This window comes from Thrips palmi, unplaced genomic scaffold, assembly GCF_012932325.1.
Source record: "Thrips palmi isolate BJ-2018 unplaced genomic scaffold, TpBJ-2018v1 HiC_scaffold_8, whole genome shotgun sequence".
Taxonomy (NCBI): domain Eukaryota; kingdom Metazoa; phylum Arthropoda; class Insecta; order Thysanoptera; family Thripidae; genus Thrips; species Thrips palmi.
In genome coordinates, this window is record NW_023144635.1 from 7,698,125 (window position 1) to 7,706,675 (window position 8,551).

The following is an 8,551-nucleotide window of genomic DNA, read 5'->3' on the forward strand; positions in this document are numbered from 1 at the left end:
CGGCCCTCGGCACTCGGCCTCCCCGTCCCGCTGCCCTGCAGTGGCGTGGTTGGGCCGTGCCCACCCAGCCTCATCCCCCGCCTGATCAATGGATCAATACCGTTAGCGCCTCCGACGGGCCCGACGGGTAAACAGCGCCCGAAGTCACCCCGCCGAAGTCCGCCGAAGCGACTCGGGCGCGCTCGGGTCGAGACGAAGTGCGGGGCTGGGGTGGGGCTGGGGCTGGGCCGGGCTAAGCCACGGCCTGCGGCCCACTGCGGCCCTCCTGGCGCGCGCTGCCTCGCTGCCTCGCCACACGGCGCATGGAGGCCCAGTGCTCAGCACTGCTGGGCGCGGCGACGCTCCGCGGAGCTGGCGGAGCTGGCGGAGCGCACGGCCCTGGCAGCGCTGGCAGCCTCCACCCTTGAGCCTCGGCTCTCGGCCATCCATCGGGCCATCCATCGGGCCATCCACCGGGCCAGCGGGGCCGCTTCACCACGGCCTCGAGGACGACCAGCAGGGCCTGCAGCATGCGGCTTGCCGCCTACTCGCCGTCCACTGGGCGATGAAGGTGAGTCTCCATCGAACCCGCAGGCCATGCCCAGTGCCTCGGCCATAGGCCTACCCCTGGAGCCACGAGCCTGGTTCCCCCTGGCCATGGTGCCCTTCCATGTATGCCTCTTGCGCTGCTAGCGCGCCGCCGTCTCCGTGCTTAGGTCCATTTCTAGGCGCCCCGTTTCGGTTGGAGGCCATCAGGCCTTGAAGGGCATTGCCCTCCGACCTTATATCGATGGCCCTTGGGCTGTGCGACCTGGAAGGCCTGGAGGGCCTGGAAAGCGTGCAAGGCTTGGGCACGGAGCCTTTTACCCTCGTGGTACTCGATGGCCCAAGTGGATGGTGACCTACAGTGCACACGGAAAGTGGAAATATTCGAATCATTTTCGTCTTATCGAAAATAAAGTCTACGCTGGACACGTTCTGTGAGTCTCCTGCCTGGACGGCGTAGGCTGTGAGCCCATCTTTGTGGGGCACCGTTTTCTCCGGGCCAGTAGCTCTCTGCGGCTCTTTGGTAACGAGGAGCTGAATTGTCATAGATGTCGCCTATGGATGCTCTTTGACTTTCTTTTGTTTGCTGTCCTTCGAGCCTTCAAGGACAATTCATCATCAGGCCCTGTGGCTCTCGTGGTGGATTCAGCTTTCCTGGACTTGACTTTTGCAGTTCATAGCCTGGAAAGGTTGGAATGAGAAGCGGAACGGAGGTGGGGGAGGCAGCCGCGTAGCCGCGTACGGCATGGCCAAAAAAAATGAGGGAGAAAGGGCTGTAGGCCGAAGCAGTGGGAGGGAGTGTAGGGCCGCCAGCCACCATCGAGCGACGGCGCCAAGGCGGGGGCAGGCGGGGGCAGGCGGGGGCTGGAAGGGGCATGCGGGGCCCCGTGGGGGTGGCGCCCCGGGTCGGGTCGGTATTGGGTGGTGGGGGGCCTTCTGGGGGCACTGCGGGGCCACCGTGGCGCAGTGACACCCCGCCTGGCGTGCCGCAGGGCACGTCGCGCGTAGCCCCTCCGCGTAGCCCCTCCGCGCAGCCTTCGCGTAGCCTTCGCGTAGCCTTCGCGTAGTCCTGCAGCTTGCTAGGCGAGTCTCAGAAGCCCCCTCGAAGCTTGCAGCCTTGCAGCCATCGCAACTGACGACCGCGGCTTTCTTTGTGTGCAGGAGGATGAGTTGCGGACGCTGACACCGCGCCGTGCCGCGCCGAGCCGCCTCCACACCCCTCGCACCACATCGATGGGTCGACCGCTCCAGCAATAGCAGCAGCCCTTGCTTCATCCTGGTCTCCGACATGATCTCCAAATTGATCTCCGACTTGATGTCCAACTTGATCTCCAAATTGATCTCGATCTCCGAATGATCTCCAACTTGATCTCCGTCGTGGTCTGCATGGCCTTCGACATGGTACCGTGAGTTTGTTTCCCTGCACCCTTCTCCGCCGCGCCTTCGTCTGGTAACCCTGCAGCAGGGCCCGTCGTCAAAAAATACGTGCAACAATAGTTCAGGTGGAAATTTGCGACATGACATAGACCAGGGCAGGCACGCCGACCGTCGTAGTTAGAGCATGCCTTCTCCGTCTGGTGATCAGCGCACGTGTGATAGATACCAAACACCTGATTCATGTACAAAGTTTGGGTTTACCGTGTCACAGATTCCTTCACAAGGCTGTGGCTCAGTTCCTTTAGTTCACAATAACCGTTCAAAAGCCTTCAAACTCCTTCACCAAAGCAACTTAAAATGTGATGTTTAATGTGTTATTTAACTTTATTCCCTTCAAAAACAGCGTGTGTCTGCTCTGCAAAAAGTATTGACATTTTAAAAGGATTTTTAGTGGACATGCATCTCAAAGACGCTACTTCCTCTTAGAGACTCATCGTTGTTTAAACTGCAACCGTTGTAATTAGTGATGCCACTACGCTGTAACTATGTTCATTAAGTTGTAATTACGTAAGGATGGTGTTTCACCGCGGTTTAAGTTGATATTTGCAGCCCAAAGCGGAAGTACGACTTTGTCAACAAGTCGTCCGTTCCTCTTTGGGCTTGTCCGTCGACCCGTTATGTGTGCTCCGACGTACTTAGGTATTCAGCTCAGAGGCTTCCGCCACCGCGAAGCCATTTCTGAACCGGCACAGAGAAAACGAAGCCGTATATAATTATTTTACATTGTTTGCGCGAATTCTAAGAAATGTGTCTCCCCAATGTTCCTCTCAGACCGTTGTAGTTTTATTAAGGCACCTCCGCGGCGTAGTAAGTTAATGCCATGCTATGCAGCGAGGCTAAACATGTGTTCAGAAATACTGGTACTAACCGTTACTTAAGTCTATAAGTAAATACTATGACGTATTCTAAAATGTTACTACATTAGTAAGTCCGCAAGTAATGATATTAGACTGGTGCTCTGTTACACATTCGAAAGTGATACTTGCTTCATTTGGAATTGAAAAACCAAGGTCAATAATATTCAGAGCAATATTGTTTGCAACAAAAAAGAAACAAATCAAAAAACACCGTTGTTTTGTTGGTTGGTGAATATTTATTACTGCAAATCCAACCAGCTAAATACGGCAGATGGTTTCAAAAAGTAACCGTGCATGCGCGTAAGACGATGCTTTATGCTAAGCAGGGCACAAGGTGAACACTAGTTCCGATTTCACTTGCCAGTTATTCGTCGTCATTTTATGCCTTATCGGGGTAAAGTCACCGCAGAGTTATGTCGAACGCGGAACACAGCGTTCATTTTTCGAAAATTACCTTTAACGAGAAAAAATCCTTACTTGGTGAGTGGCTAAAAGCGCTTCTCCTTGTTAAGTTGAGCCAAATCTAGGTATCGCAAAGCATCGAAAAAATATGCTAATAGATCGAAGTGTACAACACATGCAAATAATACAAAGATTAAGGACTTATGATAAAATAGAGAGTATGATTGTAACAGTAGCTGTACTTATGCAATGTATCTTACGACGCAAACACAGTTAACAAATTATTACTTTCTCACTCCCTCTGCATTGTCAGTTAGCAGGGACGAAGTGACTCACCACTATGTCCTCACTTCTGACAGTCGCCGACGCAAGTGGTTATACCGGAGACCTGTCAGAAGTGTTTGCTGTAATTCTGACTCACAGTCAATTTTGAAATGGGGCCAACTCGGTCGCATCTCATATGATGGAAGCTTTCAAATGGCCTTGATACAGCGAGAGCTTTCTGGTCTGCTGTTAACGACGTATCGACATGTGGCCTTCTGTTTCAACTATTTCAATGAGTTCAATTTAACCAAATCCTGAAAAAATCAACATTCATTCAATAACTTTTTTTTAATTAGCACACTGGGATCCTGCTAACAATGCACGTCTGGCGTCCATGGCTCAAGGTTCGTGGTTATTGTTGAAGGTTGGTCTCTCTCTCAATGGAGCTGACACAAATTTAATATGAAAAAGATCATAAAAAAATATCAAACGAACAATGATATTTGCCTTCTGTATCGTTAAAGCACTTGCTCTCAATATTAAAGGACGCGATGTACACATGTCAGGTAGTGTGAAAGCAACTAAATTCGCTCATATTAATTACGCCCATGTATGCCTATGATTTGTTTTTGCCCGCGATGTATTGATCACAACAAATAGATCACATTTAATCATATTCGATTCTAGAAGTGTGCTAATGAATGTTTATTTCTTCAGAGTGGCTTCTTACACCATAGTTGTAGGTGTACTTACCATTGATATATAGATCTAGATGAATTGTCACTTTGATGTCTTTCTCGTATTCTCAGCCAAAAAAAGATAAAAAAAAATTATACGCCTGACCAACAACTGTTCGTACATATCTTCGTTGAAAATGTAACAGACGTGTCCGCTAATCAAAGGTGCTGAAAATTTGTAACAGAAAATTATGGCGATATGTTATGGCATTTATTGCATTCGCAATCACCAAGGAAGGCTTGGTTTCTTGTCTAAAACAAAAAAGAGACAACATTCGTTTCTTGTTCTCATGTGGTGCTTTCGAAGTAAGAAGTACGTCAAAACGTTGTACGACGACTGTGACAAATCTGTTACATATGTCGGCTAGAATAACGGCCTACCTTCTATTGTGGTGGAACTTGTGCGAACCACTGAAGGCTCCATGTTTCATGGTGACGTCTAGCGGCGCTCGCCTTGTTTTATAGAATGCATGATCTGCTCGGGTAAGATTTCGTAGTCGCACTGTGTGGTCTTAGTATACTAGGGTTATTATTATTACGATTATGATTTGTTTCCGTATAATCCGGGACATTGGCAGAATGTTCCTTTTTTTCAAACCCTCTATTGCATAAACCACTTGGTGGTATTGACCACCATAAATACAAAATCGCACAGTGTAATTCATGCAGTTGAACTATACACTGTTTTTCATTCATGTTGATGCAATTATTTCGATCCCCAGTTAAGTACAGAGAGGGTTCATAAATTTCTGCCACTGTTTTTGGTACCTACCGTGTTAAAAACAATAGCTCGTTGAATGTGTCTTAACATTAATCGGCTTTTGTCTTTTAAGTACCTTCCGTACAATCTCAAGTAAAATTCCACTGTTATATTTGCAGGCCAAAGGCTTCAGGTAATTATTTCCTGCATATGTGTGATACTTGCTGAGCTGTGATTCCAACTATTTTATTGTTGTAATATATACTTATTTCGGGTGTTAAAACAGATATCTTGTGTTCCTTTGGAGTATCTGTTATTACCTTCAAAACAAGATGTTTCTTTACTTTAAAATGCCAGAAACGCGTGAATGAAAGAATCAATCTAATGTAATTTCATAAAGTCGATTGCACTTATAAAAAAAATCAAAATCCAATCCAGTGTTCAAAATTACCACGAAAGCATTCAATGAACGCATTTGTTTAGTGTTGTATTTGTAACACATTGCGTGTAACTGTGTGAGTAAAAATGTCGAATGACACACAAACGCAGTCACTCTTTAGAGGTAGCGTCGATGTAATGATTCGGTATAATTTGCCTTCATTGTGCTTTTTCATTTATCGTTGTCCTGTTCTCCAGAACACGAGACGATACGCGCGACTTAAAAAAGGGTTTTGTTTAAAAGCGAGCTTTGGGTTGTCAGCGAGTAGAAACTGTAGAGGCTCTTGCCATCAAATCATAACGGGTCAAGGTAAGGTATTCTTATAAGTGTCACATGTTTCGTGTCGGTGTAGGTCATTCCCCCTTTAAATTCCTTCCCTCTCCCCTTTTGCTCACAGTTCCCGCATAACCCTTTAAGTATAAAATAAAAACTCGTAGTGGATAAAGTTTTATTTACATTGTGCGTGGTTCTAAACCCTTTTGCTTTATTTTTGGACCTATACGTGCAAAGTAAATTGTGGACGGGCTGCTGAGCGTTATCTCAGGATTGACTTGCCGTTATCGGCTCAAAATTAAAAAAAAATCAGAGATGCATTAGGTATGAGCTCTTTGCTATGCCCTTGCTTTGACTTATTCGCTTAGTCAGATCAGGGGCAAATCTAGCGAGAGATTCAGAGAGATGTATAAAACCTTTTGCAATCGTTTCTGGACATTTCCCTAAAGTTTCTAAATTTTAAAAAATGTGTGTATTTCGGACAATTTAAGGCTTTGGTTACTGAAAATTTTTATTTTTTCATTAAATAACTGGTTGCAAAAGGTAGCCTAGAACGTATGATCGTAATGAGACTTAAAGCCACTTCAGTAAACATAGTTAAATGCAGTAATTTAAAAAATATGCACTGGATTTAATAATTAAAGAAATGGATATATTCTAACTCTAGTTTATTTAAGTTCAAGTTTAAAGCGAAGTTTCCTAGGTTACTATATTGGGGCTGTGTTTGCTCCGAGGTGATTGCTAGGCAAGTTCCTGCACTGTCTTAAATTCTGTATTTAATATGTTTACTCGTTAGTCGTCAAAATCTGGATTTAGGCTACTCCAATGATAGAAGACGTTAAAATGTAACGATGGCACTGTCATAAAAATTGAACATAATAGGCATCTTGGTTTGACGACCAATCAAAAAGCCGTCTTTTTGAAAGATAACAGTGTAAGTAATATCATTATTATCTTTTATAGGCCATAGATCGCACTTCGCGAACAAATGACTTGTTTTATTTTATTTGCATGCTTGAGAAGCAAGTGAAATTAGCGACGAAGTTCAAATAATTTCACGTTTTCCTGAAAAGGTAGAAGTGGTTTTTGGACTTTTCGAGTTTAGGCGTCAAGCTCCAGTACACTTGTAATTGTTTAAAAGGTCCCGAAGAGGTCATGAAACTAGCTCATTTTACTAGTCAGCGGACTGTGTGTCTTCGTCTCTTGCCCTTACTGAGGAGCGTGAAATACTGGAGGTGTGTGCTGTGTCCTGGGTGTTGTATTGTACCGTCTATATATGAGTGTCACAAATATTTAAAGGTATAACGTGGTCTGTTTCTAGGACAGACTTTATTTTATTTGTATAGACAACTACTATGACACATACCATTGGTGCCTAATTGGTGGTGCCCATGTGGGGAGCTGGGAACCAGGGTGCGAGGTTTCGAGCATTCATGTTTTGAAAACCTTACCACCCCATTTTCAATTTTTATGTAAATCACTGTTTAATGGCAGTGAACCTGTCTCGGTTAGCGGCCGTTTGATGCGAATTTCACTCGGCCATCGTTTATGTCATTAACTGTCATACAACGATGCCCAGGGCTTCCCAAAAATATTCTATTTTAGAGACACGACCCATAACGTACCGTAACAGTAAACTGTTTATTTTGGTTCAACTACGTATTTCAAATTGTAAATTTAGAAATGCAGTTCAAGCTGCGCGAAACTTATAAGTAACTCACTGGTCATTGGATGAAACGTAACGTTAACATACAAACGATTCGTTTTATTGTCGCCTCTCTGCATTTATGATAGGCTGTGAGAGGATCTTAGGAAAATTATTCTATGCGGATGGTGTAGCGTTGATTATTAGGTTTGTGTGAGTTTGCGAGAAGTGTTTCGAGTGCGTTGCAAATTGTTGTCTTTTTCACTCATCTATTTTTTCCGTACATTTTTCTCCGTTTTTTTTTGACATACATTTTATCTCATTTAGTCGTGTGCTTTTGTGTGTGTAGTTTCTGTGTGATCATGCTTCTATGTAGAATAGTTGAGTATTTATTCATTATCAATTTACCCTGGCCATATTCCCTTTTCACCTTTTATTAGACAGTTGGTCAGCCTGTCACCCAGGCTGTCAAGCTCATGTCTATCACGGTCACGGGGCTCAAGATACAGAGGCTCAATAGCTTTTCAGCCATTATACAAATTTCTTCTCTTATGGATGTCTTAATTTTTTGTGTCTTTTTTCGGTCATAAGACGTTAATTTTACTCGTCCAGCCGTTTTCCATTTACTGTTTACTTGTTGTCTCGTTTATTACGCAGGTTGGTTCCATATATGTAGATTAGACAGGAGGGTTCAAATATTTTAAATATATCTGGCGCCACTAGCAAGACTGTGTGGCAGTCGGGTCATTTTTATCTTTTGCGTCCTATATCTCTCTTTGACCACATGGCAAGGCTTGGCTTTTCCCTGATTATAAAACTTGTTGCATGTCATCACTCGTTATCTATCTTCAAACTATTTATTATTCGTTCACATTGTACGACTGTTATAATTTATTAGTTAGTTTTCTAAAGTTAATTTCTATTTGGATTACTTTTTTCTTACTTAAAGTTACTTTTGGCCACTTCTTTAATGTACATGTATTTTAGGCCATCTTTTCGATATTTTCCGTTTACTTAATGTGTTTTTTTAACGTTTTGTCATTTCATAAGGATCATTGTTGTGTCTCGAATGCTACAACACGTAAAAGCATTGACTTAAAATGTTTATATGAATGTTTTAAGTCTTCATAATAACTCGCAACTTTGATTTATAGAAAACGTTCACTGTGTTATAAGTACGATTCACGTTTTTTCTAGTTTTTGAAACGTATGTAGGCTTATCTTTGATCAGCGTACGTGTACGCGTGTGTGAGTGTTTGCATGCGTTAACGT

The 8,551-nt window shown here is 44.1% G+C and overlaps 1 long non-coding RNA gene across 1 annotated transcript; it reads left to right on the forward strand.

Moving 5' to 3' along the window:
- Positions 1-307: 307 nt before the first annotated feature.
- On the forward strand, positions 308-8,032 carry LOC117652971. The gene is made up of 2 exons (XR_004588198.1): positions 308-550; positions 1,687-8,032. It is a non-coding gene; the product is annotated as an uncharacterized LOC117652971 (long non-coding RNA).
- Positions 8,033-8,551: the final 519 nt, after the last annotated feature.